Below are 20,692 nucleotides of genomic sequence, written 5' to 3'. Positions count from 1 at the left end.
AGTCAAGTGAAATAATGAAATGTGATACAACTTAGCTTACAAAGATTAGCTATGTGCTGAGTTCCAAATTTGAGGACCTTTTTAATAGAATTACAGAATCAAGTTTTCTTGGGGGTGTCTCTCAGTGGAGATCAAAGCCTCTCTACCCCCTAAATCTTTATGACTTATTTAATGGGGCTCCCAAGGATTTAGGACATGGCAACAGCATCAGGAGAGAAGCTCCGAGGGAACCAGCTTCACTCCTGCTGGACAGGGCTGCCTCCAAGAGCACCCAGCATGAAGCTTGATTCCTGAAGGAGGAAATTGTATAACAACTGCTAAATGTTAAATGCCATGTGTGAATTCTGTAAATTTATTTGCAGGGAAGACTCCATTAGGTCACAGATAAAGGAAAATATGCGCCAGGGCCTAGAAAATGGGGGCTAAGAAAGAGGGGACAATTGTCAATGTATAGTAGAATCAATATTTCTAAAATGTATTTTGAAAAAACAAAAGGGAAAAATAGAAAATCCCACCAAAGCACATGGCAGACTGATCACCAGGCTAACTTTTTTACAGGGACACACTAAACTGCCATTTTTAATGCTGATCTAGTAAGTTTTGGATGGTGATCGTGGCCTTTTAGCTATTAGATCTAAGCTCTGTTGTATGGAGGAAGCTGAAATATAACCTCAACATATACAGGTAGTCCTGAACATATGACCACAATTGAGCCCAAAATTTATATTGCTAAGTGAGAAATTGAATAATTTTTGCCCCATTTTACGACCTTTCTTGCCACATTTGTTAAGAGAATCACTGCAAGTGTTAAATTAGTAACATGGTTGTTAAGTGAATCCTGATTCCCCATTGACTTTGCTTGTCAGGTCAGAAAAGGGGATCATGTGACTCCAGAACACTGCAACTGTCATAAATATGAGTCAGCTGTCAAGCATCTGAATGTAAAGCATATGACCATGGGGATGCTACAATGGTGGTAAGTGTGAAAAATGGTCATAAGTCACTTTTTTCACTGCAATTGTAACTTTGAACGGTCATTAAATGAACTGTTCTGAGTTGAGGACTATCGTTATTCAATTGATTCTCTTTTCATTCAGGAATCCAAGATGGCATACAAAGCACTTCCTGGGTAGCATGCTGTAATTTACTGGATAAATGTCCTTTTTTTCTTCTGAGGAAATGGAGTGTTTCTCTGATTGGTGACTGGTGGCTTCTGGCCTGGCCCCATGGACCATCTCCTCTGGTGTTTGGTTGTCTTTTAGTTTGCTCAATTTTGTTAGATACATTGAGTTAGTAAGTTTTGGGGGGTCTGGTTTATCTCCTTGTTATTGTAAGGTGTTTTGTTCAGCATTCTGCTATTTCCTTTACATTAGTTTTAATGTTTTCCTTTATACATTGAAATTCAATTAATATTTCTTTATTTCTCCTCTCCACTTAATCATGACATACATTATAATTTTTATACTCTCCCAAAAAAAAACAAAAAATTGCAGAATTGGAACAAAAAGAAAAACCATTCTTGGCAATGAACTCTTGCAGTAGCCAGCAAACCACAAAGTCTTTCAATTTGTTTTGTTCTGTTCCTTGTCCTATTTTATTCAGAAATCTGGGTCCATTAAATATAAGTTGTCCTCGCTGAGTTCAATAATGAACATTGTTTTTGAAAGCAAGAATCTGTCAAAGATTCAGAACCTTTTGGCCCATTTCAAGCTTTTCAGCTCCTACCGTAATGACAGTTGTGCAAAAAAAGAAATGGCGCCAAAATGAATGAGAGGAAGGGAAAACTAAATATTTTAATATTTTAAAATTTAGAAACTTTCAACATGTTTAAATTTGAAACTATCTGGCAAAATGGGCAACTTGCCTCTTCCAACTCCTTACAGGACAACTTGACATGACTAACTTGCTGCGGGAGTGAGTGTGTGGGCAGATTGTATAGGCTTCACAGGCTAGTAATGTGGGATGTGTGGGCTGGTGAACAAGTGCCACCCCCTACTGTTACCACTGCACTGGGCTCCGGGCAAAAGGAGCCAGGGTGGGCAGGGATGTTGCTGGCTGTGAGATCCGGATTCCCGCATGAAAGGAAAGCTAACCAGAAAATTAGTAGGGCAAACAAGAAAAGGGATGCTTTGTGAGGGAAATAAACAGAAAAGATAAGCAAGGGTAGAAGCACACCAATCACCTGCCAGCTTATTATAATTCCCACTTCAGTTTGTGGCCAGCACAATTCCAATCATTCCCCTCTCTAGAACATAACAATCACACACCACATAATTCATCTTTGAGCTGGCAAAAATTTAGTGTCAGGATTCCAACAGATGCCCTAATTAAATCAGCAGTCTCAAGCCAAGCTGCAAAAAAAATCCAGTTATTTATTAGGAGCTTCCTGTCGTTATTTATTAAAATGCATAAAATATGATTAACTAGCAAAATGGTCTGTGTTTAAAAACCCCAGTTACTTCTTAGGTTTTTTTTTGTTTTGCTTGTCTTTTGATAGTTCTTAAAGGACCTTCTGAAACAACTTCATTAAAATGCTATCCAACTATAAATTGGAGGGGCATCAAGATGTTTAAATTTATAACTGGAACAGTGGGGATTGTGTAAAGAGTCAGAACACACCATTACAGCTGATTGATTAAAGAGAGCTGGCTACTGCATGAGGCAATCTAAGCTGTGATTGGTTGCCTTGAGTGAAAAGGGGGAATTTCCTTCTTTCCTGCCTTTTTGCCATCTGTGCTCTCTTAAAACTGGTGCCTGCATTACTCCTGCTGTTCTCCTCCAAATCCTCTCTAGGAATCTATTGCTCAAATATTTAAACTCTTTTGCCCTCAATTACCAACACTTTGCTGTACTCTATTCTCTAGTTGTCTATTGTGGCTGTTGCTTATCTATAGTGTGCCATTTAGTGACATAGAGCTGAAAACCATGTTGTTCCATCTCTACCTAAGACAGTTACAGTATTTTTTTCATTGATTATGCACCATAAAGTCATTTTCATCCATTAATCACATCGATAGACTTTCTCCATGATGATTGTTCCTAACTTGTTCATTCAGGCCAGTGGTGGGATTCAAATTTTTTCTACTACCAGTTCTGTGGGCTTGGCTTGATGGGTGTGGCAGGAGAAGGATACTGTAAAACCTCCAGTGAGAGGTGAAATTTGCCGGTTCTCTGAACTACTCAAAATTTCTGCTACCGGTTGTCCAGAACTGTTCAGAACCTGCTGAATACCACTTCTGATTCAGGCCTCCAAAGGATTCATTCATTACCACAGAAAAAGAGCAAGAAGCAACAACTACACCAAGGGAAGAAGAAGAAGAAAAAAAGGAGGGGGAACTATTGCCAGCTTGCTAGCTTGATGCCATTAATAGAAAATAATGGAACATGCAACATTGATTCCCTATCTGTATTATTTTCTCCAGCACCGAGTTAGTCAGTTCTGCTTTGCGACTCGCACATTTGAATAATGGTTGCCTCAGGGAAGCAAGGGGATTCAGGTTGTAGTAGCTATTGAGGTCCTGTAGATGGCACTAGCAGCATTCTGCAGTGTCTAATACCTATATTGGCTATTGCATGACCTCATTCCCTATCTTGGTGAAGGTGACTTCCGGACTTTCCAGATTTATAGGTGATCTCATTTTACTAACATCACCACTATTCCTAAGGATTGGTTGGGAGGTTTTTCCAATGTGGTTGGGAGGTTTTATCAATGTGATGTTTATGCTCCAATCCACATGCTGTATATATGTTGCCTTTGTCTTCTTGTAAAAACCCTATAAAAGTAATAAATGCTACGTATGTAGTCAGACATCTTGGCACCCTGCACAATGACTGATCTTTGAAACCCGTCATATGGTGCCCGACCAGGGACATTACCCTATGGGGACGCAGCTACCAACATACTTATCTTCATCTGGAACAGATCCCTAAGGTGTGCACCACATTCTACGGGACCGATCAGAGGTAAGTATGGGCTGCAATCTATCTCAGCATCAGCAGGAATATGTTCAGAAATTTAGACGCCTGCTACATAAATCAGGTGCAAAGGTACCTGAGGCTGATAGAAAAAAGCTGATTGAGGAGATAGGAAAGCTTTGTCCCTGGTACCCTGAGCTCAAACGCTCAGGTTAAAGGATTGGATGTATACTTTGCATATTGAACCCAGGGGTCCAGTTCAAATATTACATCGATGGTATGATGATCCAAGATGGCGCTGACGACGGCTGCCTCGGTGAAATGCTCTCTAATGGTTTCTTTATTTCTTATTATCTGCAATTCACTATGGAGTTCATACTCACGAAACCATCTTCTAAGAATTAGGCAATGTTTCCTTAAGGAGCAGTTTTCTGATTCCTCACCCCCACCTGTCTTTGCAAATGCGGAGGAGATTCTAACTAATTTCCCAGTGCTATGGATTACAACAAAGGAGGAAAGTGACAACACCAAAAAAGGAGAGGAGGTAAACGAGTGGGAATTTTAAACAAACTAAGGAATAGGGGGGGAAAACTCCTCTCCCTTCAATCTTTCTGACTAATTTACGCTCACTGGCTAACAAGATGGATGAAATTCATCTCTTAAATAGATGGAATTCTGATTTTCATAATTCAGCTGTTCTTTGTTTTACTGAAACTGGCTTAATCCACAAATTCATGGGGACAACACCATATACATCCCAGGATTTCAGACATTTAGATCAGACAGAATTGAAGAGACATCAGGTAAAACAAAGGGTGCAGGATTATGTTTATATATCAACAACAGCTGGTCTCAGGATATAACTATAATATATAAGTTCTGTGATGAAAACTTAGAATCTTTACACATCAACTGCAAGCCATTTTATTGTCCACATGAGTTCTCCTCATTTCTCCTAATAGCTGTGTATGTTCCTCCATAAGCCTGTGTAAACAAGGCATTACGAACTCTTGCTGATCAAATTATGGAGGCTGAAGCCAAACACCCAGGTTCCCTTCCCATCATTTTAGGAGATTTCAATCAAGCAAATTTAAGGAAAGAGCTCCCAAAACATTTCCAGCATGTAAATTGTCCCACCAGAGGCAAAAATACTTTAGACCACTGCTACACAACAGTAAAAGATGCTTCTAGGTCTTTACCACAAGCAGCTGTGGGACACTCTGACCATTGCATGATTCACCTTGTACCTGCCTATAGACAAAGACTTAAAACCATTAAACCAACAATTAAATCAGTGAAGACTTGGTTGGATGAGGCAAAGCTGAAACTCCAGGCCTTCCTTGATTGCACTGATTGGAATGTTTTTGAAGATGCCTCTGCAGACCTAGATGAGCTCACAGATACTATAACTTCATATGTTAGCTTTTGGGAAGACATGTGTACTAACAAGGAACCTGCAAATATATAGTAACAATAAACCTTGAGAGTTATAAACCGAGATCGCAGCTGATATCTTCGCCCCTGGTCGGTCCCAACGGACCTAAACCGTCCCGTAGAGACGGTGATAGTAAGGGGCGCATCCTGTCGATCCCAGGGACATCGCAAAGTCCCTGGTCGATCCAGGAGAAGCCCTTCTACCATTGGCGGAGAGGCAGCCATTAAGCTGCTGAAGCTGGGACAGCTCTGGAAGAAAGAGACTGAAAGAGAAAGTGTATCGGTTTGGTGAGGACTTTTTTATTATTATTAATATTTGGGACTTAAGGACACCCTAAGAATGAGAAGAAATCTGTAAGATTTTCGACAAAACTGACTTAGCGGCGATTTTTTAAAGAGAAATGTCAAAGTGAAGCTTGGCTTTTTACTTTTACCTTTTTTTTTTACTGAACTTCTATCGCGATTTAGCAATTGTTAACTGGACTGGTTTTTTCTCTTATATTTACCTATTCTTTTTCTCCTTTTTGACTGTTTATATTTTTTAGAATAGAGGCTCCCTTTAGTAATTTTTTATATATATATACATATATATCTTCTTTTTCTATTATGCTTTTTCTGGGAAAGAAGGGGGAGTGGATTAAAGAAACTTTGTAACACTGCCAACTAGAGGCTTGAAAAATACTTTATTTGAAGCTGAGAGAACTGTGAAAAACTCTATCTCAAGGACACTGGAACTTGATAAGATAGAGGGAAGAACACTGGAGAATGTTTTTACAGGTGTTCTTTGGGACTTCTATCAACAATTGAATATTTGAAGCTTGGCTTTGAAATTTGTGGAGAAGCCATAATAAGAGCCTTGGATAATTAAATAAAATGCAGTGTGTTCTTTTTCTATTTTTTCTTAGCTGTCTTATCCCTCCTCTTCAATCCCATAGTATTTTGTAATATTTGTATATTTATTTTTTATTTTTTATTTTTTTTAAAGGGAAAGCCTCAGAATTTCTTTTTCTTATTGGGACTTTTGCCTTTTCCATTTTCATTTTCGATCCATTTTTATGGCTATTTTTTATTTTTGAGATCTTTCAATTGGATTAAGGTGTGAACCTGAAGAATTCTTTCTTTTTCTTACTACTTTTTAATACTATTGGGTTTTATTCTTTTTCTCTTTATTTTTAATTTTTATTTTGAATCATAATTGACTATCCCACAATAGGATTAAGGTCTAGAAGTGCAGTAATAAATTAGTTTCTACAGCTTCAGTACAGGCTAGGCCTCACGTAGGCTGAAAGCGTACCAGGAACAGAGATCACCAATCAACAAACACGTCATCATGGGCGGATAACTGTAATGCAGGTGCTGATTTGTTACCTTGCACCTTTCACACTACCATGCACTGTAATTGGATGTTACTATGTGTGCACTAATATTCCTTCTCATGTAACTTAATGATTGGATAGAATTCACTGCTTATGACGTATCACTGTGTGTTTTTTAATAAAAGAGCTTCCCGAACTTGTGATCGGGGCAGCTCATCCAAGATAGAACCTGCGTTGGTGTCTTTCTTGATGCATTCGACCACCCAGTGGGCAGCCTTCCAAATGCGGAGCAAAGCCGCATCTGGTGACCCCGACGTGATCCATTAAAAGAAATGGGTGCGTTTTCGACTGCTTATCTCACCCGGCCGGACGAGCCAGTTGCAACTCAGGGACGCCGTCTCGTGTCACGGATCCCTCCCCAGGAATCTTCCTTAAAGAAGACATCCTCCCTTCAGGTGAGTATGGGCGGAAAGTTCTCCAAAAAGCAGATAGCACATTTGCAGGAATTAGGAGAACTAACGAAGAGTTCAATTCGTATTCATAGGAATCAGGGCAAAAAGCTCCCGGTTCCAACTAAGAAGGACCTTATCACCCTTTTGACTTACATTTACACACAATGCCCGGCTTATCCGGAGAAAGGGTCCTTGAAAGTCTCCACATGGCAACGTTTGGGTGACTGTTTTCATGATAACCCCAGGCTCTGCCAAAGATTCTGACCACATGGAGAATAGTCCTGGAATGTTTAAAAATCCATGGTTTAGCACTGACCAAAGCCCCCCCCCCCCCGTCCTCCTCCTTACGCAGCTGAAACCAAAACAAAGGACGCTTTCCCGTTAGAAGCTTCCTCCCCCACAGCTTCTAAACCCATAAATCCTCCTAGCTCAAATTCAGCAGAGGATCAAACACCCATGGGAGCGATCGCGCAAGCAGGGAGGGCTCTCTTACCCTGGAGGAGCTCTCTCTCTCTGTCCTGTTGAATATATAAGGGATGGAGCCAGAAATATGGTGCCTAGACTTGAATCTTTACCCATGAAATTAATCAGAGATTTAAAACAAGCCGTGACCATGTACGGCATCCAGGCACCATAAGTCAGAGGCTTCATTAACACCATTGTAGGATCTTTTTAAAAAATCACTCAAGGCTCACATCAGCCTTATGCCGAGTTCATAGAAGAGCTTCAGAAGGCCATTCAGAGGCAAATCTCGAATGAAGAAGCCTGTAAAGAGTTAAAACTGGCTGTTGAAAATGCAAAGGAGGATTGCAAGAGGATTCTGCAGCCTCTATCTGCCCGAGGGGGGGCTTCCCTCTCGGACTATATGTTTGAAAGTAAACAAGAAAGCAGCAAGGAAAAAAGAAATGGGAGGGCGACCCCTAGTGGGCTGGCCTTTCCAGAGAACACAGATTGATTTCACCGAAGTACTAACTCCATACGCATATCTGGGCTATAAAATGCTTTCAACTACTGCCTATCCTTCACTTCCCTCTCTGTCTCTACCTTCTCAACCCACTCTGGTTCAACTTCAGCAATATCTGGGTACCATAAACTGGGCCCGACCTTTCCTGTCTTTAACCACTGATATTCTTTCTGCATTGTTTGAAGCCCTTACCTGGGGGGAAAAGCCTGCTGACATAATATCCTTGCAGCAACCTCAGCTTCAAGCAATACATTACCACAAAGAGCTGAGCTTGCTGCAACCATATTAGTCCTCCAGAATTTTAATGAACCCCTCAACTTGATCTTAGACAGCCTATATGTTACTCAAATAGTCTCTACTATTCATGACTCTTACCTCTCTCCTGCTATTGATAAAAATCTTCTCTCTCTTTTTGTTACATTGCAACACCTTGTTGCACAGCGCCAGCACCCTCTCTTTGTAGCACACATTCGTAGTCACCAACCCTTCCCAGGAATCCTCCAGGAAGGCAATAATGTGGCTGATCAAGCGGCTGCAGGCATCATGACATCACACACATTGACTCCTTGGGAGAGCCATTCTTATTTCCATCAAAACACCAAAGCTCTCATGAAACATTTCAACCTCACTATGGCCGAAGCTTCAGCCATTAGGCAACAATGCCCCACCTGTAGTCAACAAGCCCATTCCATTCCCTTAGGGGTAAATCCCCGCGGGTTGAAAGCCTGCGAAATATGGCAAATGGACGTTACTCAGTTTCCTCCATTTGCCCCCTGGAAGTATCTGCATGTCACAATTGATACTTATTCAGGATTCATAATGGCAACCCCGCAAAGAGGAGAAGCCTCCAAACATGTCATCAATCATTGCATTCGCACTTTTGCATCGTTGGGACGCCCAAATGAAATAAAAACAGATAATGGTCCTGCATACACTAGCACAGCTATGTCAGAATTTTGCGCTAAGTGGCAAATTACCCACAAATTTGGGATTCCTTATAACAGTCAGGGACAAGCCCTGGTAGAGAGAACTAACTTAATGCTAAAAACAGCGTTAGAATGACATTTGATCAAAGGGAAAAGAACCCCTAGCCTCCCGGCGATGCAAGACACTCTTAATCTCTGTCTTTATACTCTCAACTTCCTCAATCTCTTAGGCACCCCTGCTATGACGGCAGCGGAGCGGCATTTTTCCTCCCCCCCTTCCCCTGATTCTCCCAAACCACAGGTATACTACTGCCAACTGCCAGACCCTACTTGGAAAGGCCCTGCTGGTCTCCTCACCTGGGGTCGCGGCTACGCAGCTATCCAGCTTCCAGATCGTGTCCTGTGGGTTCCTGGACGACACGTCAGACCATACCACCCCAAGGTAGAAAAATCACCACCTGCAGAAAAATCACCACCTGCAGACATATCATCATGATTCGTCTCGTTGCCTTGCCAACCCTCTTCCTCCTTCTTGCTGCACATGCCTCCAAGGTCTCCATTCCATCTCGAGTGACGTACTTTACGCCAGGTACTCCCCTCCTGCTGACCTGCACTGCATCTGGGGACATTTTCCCCCCCTATCTCAGATGGTCGACACTCCCTCAGCCATGGCTCCACATCTCCAGCAATGCCTCTTTCCAGATCAACACCTTTGAACGCCCTCCTCGGACTACACTCCTCATACTTCGTCCTACTGCCACTGCCTATTATTGCTCTGGTCGACGCCTCTATGATTCCATACATAACATCTATGACTCATGGACAGTCCTCAGACCCCGTTCACCCCATCGTCATCACAGACAACTCACGAATCAGCCTGACATTCATGCACAGCCCCCCCCTTTCCACATCGGGTTAAGAGATCGCAGAATCCCACCGTGTCAGATGGCTGCACCCCCTGCCTGACCAAAACCACACAAGCAGGCTTCATTCAATTAACTCTCATCTACCATACCCAACAACCACAGAAGTGCCTTCCTACCGGAAAAACTTGCCAAAACAACGGGACCATGTACCATCTATGCAAGATGAACTCAAAAACCATTTGCTACGATCCCAAGACGGCTGTTCGTCTCAACTTTACCTTATGGGCGGGACTTCCAAGAACCTCTGGCAGATCTGATCCTGAGGGGGAGGGAAAACTTTATTACCTAAACCACACCACCGTGCTCAAGGACGGTACTAACCCAATTGTTTTAACCTTTGATGTTTGTGTTGCTTGCTCTAAACCAGGGGGGCATTCATGCGGGTCGGTTGACTGGAAAAGAACATACGCTCACAATCATAAATATTTGTGTCCTACACCCATCAACTGGGCCATAGGGAACCCCAATCAATGGGTCCCTTGTGGAGGTTCAATCGAGTGCTCGGGTTGGTCTTGTGTCTGTGATTATACTGGGGGAGGGTAGAAAGGCTGCAATCATCTGTCACATTTCAAACGAATATCAGGGTCTACCTGATAAGACAATAAGGTAGAAATCACCATCTCCAGACAACACCCTACCTTGGATACTTATGGTATAGGGATTGATGGCACAGGATCGGATCCAAACACTTACATTACCATAAAAACCGAAGTGATATATGAAGGTAAGGAAACATCATTGGGCTGGTCGGTATATAATAATTTAAGGAAATTAGAAAAAGCCCCTGATACCAGTGTAATTGCAAAAAACTTGTTCATGGATATGGCAGAAAAAATTGCAAAACAACTTGCAATAACCAATTGTTTTGTCTGTGGGGGAACCACCACAGGAGAACAATGGCCATGGCAAGCCTTGGAAGCCTCACCATCACTGTTCAACAACATGTTTTCTGTAGGAAACATAACAGCTAGAACAGTTTCCGATCCACTTATCTGGACAATTACCACCAACTTAATTGGTAGAAACTGCTTTTCCCGAAATGGGTCCACTCCAGTAGGACACCTCCTTTGCTTAGGTACATGGGATAACTCCTACCAGACTTGGACAGCACCTGACAATGCTACCACCACACCTGCCAAGTTCAACACCTCCCTCCTCCCCTATCTCAATGACACAACATCTTCCCAAATTTGGACAGCCCCAAATAACATGTATTGGATTTGTGGTAACCTAGCCTATCCATCCCTTCCTGCAGATTGGCAAGAGTCATGTGCATTGGGGTGGATAAGACCTTCCTTTTTCCTCCTCCCGATCTCCATTAAGCAAGAACTAGGCATCCCTGTGTATGATACATTATCCCGCAGGAAAAGAAACACCGATAATGCCTTTGCAGGCTTCCCCTGTCAATCAGAATATACAGGGGATACCTGGAGCTCAGAGAGAATCGTCTGCACCTACGGCGTGGCTACTTGGGCCCAAGACGGGTCCTGGGGGTACAGAACCCCCATATATATGATTAATAGAATTATTCGCTTATAAGCTGTTTTAGATTTAGCTGGCCAACGAATAGACAAAGCTCTAAACACTCTAGCAACTGCCACAGACAAATTGCGCACAGCTGTTTACCAAAATCGCTTGGCTTTAGATTACATACTAGCCAAAGAAGGAGGGGTGTGTGGTAGGTTCAATCTTACGAATTGTTGTCTTCAAATTGATAAAGTTGGCAAAGTAGTAGCACAATTAACAACTGAGATGCGACAATTAACCTATAATCCTAATCAAGTATGGCAAGGTATTGATTTTAAAAATATTTTTAGTTCCTGGTTCCCAAAACTACCAGGATTACAAGCTATAGTAGCTCTCATAGGTATGATTGCTTTAGGATGTGTTATTCTTCCATGTGTATTACCAATTTTTATTCGCACTATCTCCAATAGTCTATCCTTGTTAGCTGAAAAGCGTGCCATTGCACAGGTTAATGTCCTCTGGGAAAAGGAACCTCTGTACAAAGTCATACCCTCAGAAGACCCTGATGCGTGCGCTCGCACGAGTTTTTGCATGGGCAGTGACGAAGATCCAGAAGAAATTTCTTTCTATAAAACTAAAACAGAGGAGATGCAGTAATAAATTAGTTTCTACAGCTTCGGCACAGGCTTGGCCTCACGTAGGCTGAAAGCGTACCAGGAACAGAGATCACCAATCAACAAACACATCATCATGGGCGAATAACTGTAATGCAGGCGCTGATTTGTTACCTTGCACCTTTCACACTACCATGCACTGTAATTGGATGTTACTATGTGTGCACTAATATTCCTTCTCATGTAACTTAATGATTGGATAGAATTCACTGCTTGTGACGTATCACTGTGTGTTTTTTAATAAAAGAGCTTCCCGAACTTGTGATCGGGGCAGCTCATCCAAGATAGAACCTGCGTTGGTATCTTTCTTGATGCATTCGACCACCCAGTGGGCAGCCTTCCAAATGCGGAGCAAAGCCGCATAGAAGAACCTGAAGAACCTTTTCTTTTTTCTTTTTAATTTTGGGGTTTTTAATTTTTATTGTCTTTTTCTTATTCTTTTTTTTTCTTTTTTCCTAATTGGATTATAATTGGCCACTCTACTAATTGGATTAAAAGAGCTTGAAGACCCTGAGTTACCTAAATGAGTAAGAAATCCATATCTTCTGGCATTTCAACTTCTGCTCCTGCCTCCCCAACAGCTGGAGGACGACGTTTAACCCAGATAATGTCGAAGCAAGATAAAGAACAAGTGGATTTAAAGATGATTATGCAAGGAATCCAAGAACTTAAAACGAAATCGGATATCATTGAAAAGAAAATAGAAAATATTGAACAAAGAGCTGAGAATATTGAACAAAGAACAGAGAGTATTGAACAAAGAACGGAGAGTACTGAACAAAGAATTGGGAAGACCGATGAAAAAATTGAAAATATTCAACAAATGATGGTGAAATATGATGAGAGACTCCAAAAAATGGAAGAGAAAGACAAACAAAGAGACGAAATAATTGGAAATATTGATAGCAGATTAACAATGGTTGAACAAGACAAAAGTGGGATGTTGAAGTGGGAGATGGACAGGTCAGAATTCTATCTCAGATTTCAAAATATAGAGGAAGAAAAAGGACAAAATTTGACTGCAATAATGATAGGAATCCTGGCTGGAGCTCTGGGAATAACAGAGGAAAAGATGATGGATGGAGTAGATGAGATATATCGAGTCTTCACAAGATATGCGATGAGGAACAATCTACTGAGAGAGGTTCATGTCAGATTCACAAAAAAAAAACTATTAAAACACAAATATTACAAGTGGCAAGAGAGAAGACGTTGAAATATAAAGACAATGAGATTGTGGTCTTAAAACAAGTACTCAGAAAAGTGAGAGAGATGAGAAGAGAATATCGATTCCTGACTAAAATGTTATTGAAAAAAGAGGTTCACAGCTAAACTTAAGCAGCTACGTTGTTCCAAAGAGGAAGCCTACAGAAAAGGTGACAGAATGCTATACAACCAGGCCAGAAACATATTAACAAGAGAGATCAGAACAGCAAAAAGAAGCTACTCTGACAAGTTAAGGAATAAGTTCTCAACAAATGAACCAGCAAACATGTGGAAAACTCTTTAAAACATCACTGGCTTCAGCAAACCTCCTTTCCAGGCAGAAGGAAATCAACAGCTAGCAGATGACCTGAATGTGTTTTACTGCAGGTTTGAAAAGGAACTACAGCCACCTATCTCCACAACCCACATCTCAAACACACCAACAACAGCCAAGCCTCCTACAACTGGCCCCAATCCATTGGGCTCACAACCTCTGGTGATCACAGAAAAAGAAGTGCAAGATCTATTACATAGACAAAAGCCAGGAAAAGCACCAGGGCCAGACAAGATAACTCCTTCTTGCTTAAAAGTCTGTTCTGACCAATTGGCCCCCATCTTCACCTGAATCTTCAATAGATCACTAGAGATGTGCTATGTTCCTTTCTGCTTCAAACATTCTACCATCATCCCAGTGCCAAAGAAGCCCTCCATTAAGGAACTGAATGACTACAGACCAGTTGCTCTAACATCTGTAGTTATGAAAATCTTTGAAAGGCTTGTGCTGTTCCACCTGAAAACCATCACAGATCTGCTGTTAGATCCCATATAGTTTGCATACCAAGCAAATAGATCAACAGATGATGCGTTAACATGGCTCTGCATTACATCCTATAACACCTTGAATCTCCAAATACCTACGCAAGGGTCCTCTTTGTAGACTTCAGTTCAGCATTCAATACCATCATTCCAGACACTCTTCTAAGTAAATTAAACCAACTAGCGGTACCTGAACACACTTGTAAGTGGATCATAAGCTTCCTAAAGACAGGAAGCAGCAAGTGAAGCTAGGCAGAATCACATCTGATACCTTACAATCAGCAAAGCCCCCCCCCCGCCAAGGCTGTGTGCTATCTCCACTTCTCTTCTCCTTTTATACCAATGACTGCATCTCAAACGATCCATCTGTAAAAATACTGAAGTTTGCTGATGACACAACAGTGATTGGTTTCATTTGAGATGACGATGAATCCGCATACAGACGGGAGGTTGTACAACTTGCCTTGTGGTGTAACCAGAACAATCTGGAACTGAACACACTCAAAACCGTAGAAATGGTGGTAGACTTTAGAAGAAACCCTCCCATACTACCACCTCTTACAATACTAGACAACACAGTATCAACAGTAGAGATCTTCAAATTTCTAGGTTCTGCTATGTCACATGACCTAAAATGGACACCTAACATCAAAAACATCATCAAAAAAGCACAACAAAGAATGTTCTTTCTGTGCCAACTCAGAAAGCTCAAACTGCCCAAGGAGCTGCTGATACAATTCTACAGAGGAATTATTGAGTCTGTCATCTGCACCTCTATAACTGTCTGGTTTGGTTCTGCAACCCAGCAAGACAGAAACAGAGAGTAATTGGGACTGCAGAAAAAACAATTACTACCAACCTGCCTTCAGTCGAGGAGCTGTATACTGCACGAGTCAGAAAGAGGGCTGTGAAAATATTTACAGCCCCCTCACATCCTGGACATAAACTGTTTCAACTCCTTCCCTCAAAATGATGCTATAGAGCACTGCACACCAGAACTAGACACAAGAACAGTTTTTTCCCCCGAAAGCCATCACTCTGCTAAACAAATAATTCCCTCAATACTGTTCAACTATTTACAAAGTGTGCACTACTATTACTGTTAATCTTGTAATCTTGTAATCACTCCTTACCCATCCCCTTCCACTTGCGATTGTAGGACTGTAACTTTGTCACTTGTATCCTAAAGATTAACATTGACTGTTTCCTAGTATGATTTGATTGCTGATTGTACCCTGTGACTATCATTAACTGTTGTACATTATGATTCTTGATTCTTAACGAATGTATCTTTTCTTTATGTATACTGAGAGTATTTACATCAAGACAAATTCCTTGTGTGTCCAATCACGCTTGGCCAATAAAGTATTCTATTCTATTCTATTCTATTCTATTCTATTCTATTCTATTCTATTCTATTCTATTCTATTCTATTCTATTCTATTCTATTCTATTCTATTCATCTGGCTCTGATGTCTCAGCAAAACAATAATTGACTATAAGCCCCCCTCCTGATTATGATCTGGTAAAAATTGTCACTCCAAAATCTTCTCCAATTGGACTTTCAGCTCCTTGTGAGCAGGATAAATCTTTTGATTCTCCAAGGCCATTGTACACCCCCATAAGACAAGTATTAGAGGAACAATTAGAAAAAGGGTAAGATTCAAGCTAGAAACCCAGGACAGAGACACATAAATTTATTTGTTTAAAATGTTTATGTTTAATCCTTTTTAATTATTTAATGCTTAAGAGGATAGAACAATGGATGTAACTAGAATGCAGGCAACTGCTCTCTTCTAATGCACTGGGTGGCAGAATTGAATTATGCCCCATTGAGTTCAATGGTCCAGTTAGCTCTGCTGTTCAGAAGCATGGAATGAGACACAGATCCATGTTTAAAATAGAGCCCCTTCATAAAGTACTGTACATTGGGGCTGATCAAAGAAGATATGGTTAATTTATACTGTTATGTGTAGTAGAAAGAACTAAGAGAAGAAAATGTTTACTATTCTTTTCATGATGTGATTTCCATTAAACCTTCTTAGATGTGTATGTATAATAATGTATAATAATTGAATGCAGAGTAGAACTTAGCTGTGTATGTATAATAATGTAAAATAATTGTATGCAGAATTGAATAGGATTGAAGAAAAATATCCTTTACCTGTGTATACCCCCAATTGGAACTGCTGCAGTTCAAAAGAAATTAATTGTAACATGTTTGGCAGCCAGAGAATTAAATTAGCTTTTTGGATTGGACTTAGAGCAATGGGAGGCAGATAGGCAGTGGTTAGGGCCCCCCAATCACATTCTTTTTTGATTGGAACCACTCCTTGAATTATCCCAATGCTCTGAGAACAAACTACAGGTTGCCCAAAGCCCCAGGTCTGGAGGTGTTGTGTGTGAGAATGTGCCTGTGTGTAATCATTTCCAGACCTGGAGGATGAGACTCTCATAACAGTACATAAAATTATTTAGACAATAGAACTTCTTGGCTCCCAGAAAAGAATTGTAAGTATGCAAGCAGTATGATTACAGTGTAAATTGTGAGTATGTTGATGGTAAAAACGTTGGTATAAATGTTTGTGTGTTGGCCCCCATCCCAGATTAAAAGGAGAGTAAGAAATGGCATGTGCAAGGAAATGAGAATGGTCCGGACATGAAAAAGATCCCATGGAGCAGGGGTCACCAACCTTTTGGACCTCGGGGACCACCAAACTCATAATTTTAAATCCCAGGAACCATTAACCAGTTCTGTGGTTGTGGCTTGGTGGTCATGTGACTGGCTGAGCATGGCTTGTATGTAAATATTATAAATATTTATATAAATATTGAATTTTTTAATAAAAAAGAGCAACTTTTACCCAAAATCAGGCAAAGCAGGCAGGCAGATTGAGTTGCTTACAGAATCACAGATTCATTCAAAGATCTATCTATCTGCCATTGGCTAGCTCAGTCTGTCACATAAAATTTGCTTGCAAGCAAACTCATGAAATTAATTCACAACACACCATGTATGTAAATATTGAATTTTTTTATAAAAAAAGAGCAACTTTTACCCAAAATCAGGCAAAGCAGGCAGGCAGATTGAGTTGCTCACAGAATCATTCAGTGATCTATCTATCTGCCATCGGCTTCCTGAGTCTGTCACATGAAATTTGCTTGCCGTGAGTCTGCACTGAATAGAACCTTCAGTCCTAAGGGAGGTCAGCTGTGCTTAAAAGCAGAGCCAAAGATCTAAAGACTAGCTAGAAAGCAAGAAATCCAACCATTTCTGGCTTTCTAGCTAATCTAAATCTCCCGGCACAGCAGAACAGCTGATGGTCGGGAAAAGGAAAAATAGCAATTTAGCAGGCAAGTTTGCCAGATAAAGAGTTGGCGGGGAGGGTTCCCGGGGGCCATGAGGGCGGTGCAGCCTTGTGTTTCTGTGAAGCCTGGATTAATTGCTTGGGGGGGAGTGCTCTGAGGGTGACATTTCTCTGCGGCTCACCAAAATTTTCTTGCGGACCATCAGTGGGCCATGGCCCACCATTTGGTGACCGCTGCCATGGAGAAATGTATGTGCTTTACTGATGTTAGTTATTTGTGTGTGATTTGGTGAAAAGAATGCTGAGTGGGAAAAATGAATGAGATTTCTTGTAGTGTTTTTAAAAATCCCCCACCTTCTTGTCCTCGCTGGTTGTTAACTTTATGCCTTGTAAAAGCAGAGACAGGAGGAGGGGGGGTGAGGCTTTCGATCACTTTGGCAATTTTTTTTTCTTTCTCTCTCTGCTTTGCAAAAGGCGGGGTTGGAAAGTGGTGATTTTTTAATATATATAGGTTACATAGATCAAACATGTAGTCATTGCTGGAGAAGTACAAAGCAGCCTTTGATGGCTAGGCTGTGATTGGAAATTTGCCTGGAACATTATCTGTAAAGGTGGCTCAGTTCCCAGGTTGGCAGTTCGCCTAGAACAATTATCTTTGAAGATGGCTCAGTTCCCAGTATCACCAAGGGACTCAAAATTCAAACTAGCTTCACTCTATACATGCTCTTAATCCATATTTTGATCAAAGCAACAAATTGACACTAAAATTTGACTCCATCAGGAGGGTTTACAACAAGAATGTGAAGAATGCATAGCTATTACCAGCATGCCAGGTAACATCACAAAAGGTATACGATGGGCTTTGCAAATAACTTTTTCTTTGTAATTTTGAAGGTGTAAATGGTGGAGTTGTGTACATCTGATTTTTAATTTTGTTTTCAGAATACCTTATCTCTTCAAGGTGTTTTAACTGACTATGCAGGCTGTAAAGATCCTTGGCTTGCTTGCTTAATGACTTCTTCCTTTCCTGTCCTTACAAGGATCTTCATGATGGTACGTGGAAAGTGTCCTGCTATTTTAACTTTCAAAACTTTTTCTCAACAGCCTTTCAATTTAATCTCTGACTCTCATTATGTGTGTTAACTTCTTTTAATCTTCCAGGTGCTTATATCACTCTCAGGATTGCTCCTCATCTCATGATCTTGTTTTTATCGAAGGCAGTTTTACTATGCTTCTCACATTCATAGTAACTCCCCCCTTTTCTGGGCCTCTTTCTGAAGGCAATAGCCTTGCTGATGTTTTTTCAGTCATTCTTTTTTCCATCAAAATGCTAGAGGCAAGTCAATCTAGATTGTTTCATCATCATCTTTGGTAAATGGATGTTACCCACTGGGCAAGCCCTCTTTTTTTTACAACATATTTAGCTTTTTTGCAATTTTGTACAACCTGGAATAACAAGTTCATCAGTCATTTAAGGCCTGCCTCCACCAATAAATAAAAAAGGAGCAAAAGGGTCAGGTTAAAAAAGTTTAAAAACTATTATTTACCTTAAATCAATTGAATGCAATTGAATGTTTCTATTTACCTTAAATTAATTGAATGTTTTTGTTCAAAATTTAACTATTTGGGGGTGAGGGGGCGAGCCTGTGCTGCTGTATTTCCTCCTACGGGACCTTTGTGGATTCCACCTCATTGTGTCTGCCCCAAGCTCGTTGTGTCCATCCAGCCAAGGATGTCTACACCAGTCCCCGGATCCGGTCCCAGAAATGTGACTTTACAGATGGCACAGTGTCCAATCTGGGCTCATTTGTTTATGCTTGTTTACAGCTGTCCTTTGGCATCAGCGGCTGTCATTCCACACAAACCTTCACTCGAGCAACGAATGAAGCAAAACGTATAGGTGCAATTGGCTAATATGACACAAAATGATGCCTTTTGTTTATCTGAAGCTTATCATATGGAAATTTTGCTTTCCTCATGTTTAGTTCCTGTCTGCACTCCTTCTGCAGTAATTCAAAACTTCAGGATTTGCTGCCTATTATGCAATTGCTTTACACACCCCAATGGTAGCAGTCCCTGTAAATATAACCTGCATAAAAGTAGTTAATTGTACATCTTCAAGTGAAAAACCTCACTGTCATCGCATTAGCTCACCTACTTTTAACTGCACAGCTTTGGAAGGGACTTTCTTTCACTTTGCCCATGTTTGGCTACTGCAAGGATGTTTTTTTACATATGGTCAAGAAACTTTTAATTATATTCCTGCTAATATTAGTGAAGCGCAATGCTGCCTCAGCTGGCTGATTCCTGTTTTGCTTTCTAAACAACAAATTCATCATTTGAATTGTTCTCAACGTGGGGTCACATTAGATAGTACTTCTGACTCTGAAGCAACCTTACTTAATAAAGCAGAATACATAGTGCTTGCTGTGTCTATAGGTGGCGTGCCAGCAATTGCTGCTCGCACTCACCTTAATATTAACTCTGTTGCATGTAATTTAGCAAAAACAATTAATGCGACTTCTTCAGCTATCTCAGTAATCAACCATGAGATGCAAGCGTTGAGGAAAGTTATTTTACAAAATCTATATTGTTTTAATTTGTTGGATGGGTCATGAACCTTCCAGCACCAGCTTAATATTTTATACAATTTGGCTTCAGGTTTGAAAATTGATAATTTAGGATCTTGGTGGGAAAGCTTTTGGGCTTGGTTGCTCACAGGCTTAATGGGAAAAAATTATTTGCTATGTAATCATTATTTGTGCTTTAATTAGTGGATGCTGCTTTGTTCAATGTCTCCCTTCTCTTTGCAACATGTTTCACAGCTTTTCACCCTAAAACCTTCTCCTACATTGCCCAAGGGTCAAGTATATGCCCTGTATATATATATATATATATATATAGTTTTCACGGGTACTTACATGTATGTTATTCAGCTTTGTTCGGGTATTTTCCCACGTCATTGTAGTTGTGCTTTTAAAGTTGTTGCAACGTTTCGGCAGAATCTCATCTGCCATCATCAGGCTTCTGTATTGTGTTCGTCTGTGAGTCAGACTTTTACAGTGGTTTCAGTTTTAAATTTGGGGCTAGACTACTGCTGTGCCAGAATGGTTTTTTCTTCATCCTGATTGGTTGGGAGTCTTCGTCTGTGTTTATTGGTCTTGGAATTTTCTGTGTTCTGCTTGATTGGTGTTTCTAATATCTTCTGTCTGTTTTGTGGCTTTTTTTTGTGTCTTGATTGGCTAGCAACATTGTGTTCCTGTATTGGAGGCTTTTAGTGTAGCCTGG

General features: G+C 40.8%; 2 protein-coding genes across 2 annotated transcripts in view; one reads left to right on the top strand and one right to left on the bottom strand.

The window, feature by feature from the left end:
- LOC113426492 (uncharacterized) overlaps positions 1-20,692 on the top strand; it is an 807,865-nt gene that overhangs the window by 489,027 nt on the left and 298,146 nt on the right. The gene's annotated exons all lie outside the window — the stretch shown is intronic.
- The window catches only part of LOC113428424 (uncharacterized), a 109,812-nt gene that overhangs the window by 47,262 nt on the left and 41,858 nt on the right, over positions 1-20,692 (bottom strand). The gene's annotated exons all lie outside the window — the stretch shown is intronic.

This window comes from Notechis scutatus, chromosome 2 (genome assembly GCF_049901735.1).
Source record: "Notechis scutatus isolate UNSWTSFEM ecotype Mainland chromosome 2, rNotScu1.2, whole genome shotgun sequence".
Classification (NCBI taxonomy): domain Eukaryota; kingdom Metazoa; phylum Chordata; class Lepidosauria; order Squamata; family Elapidae; genus Notechis; species Notechis scutatus.
This window is presented reverse-complemented; position numbering and strand designations above follow the sequence as displayed.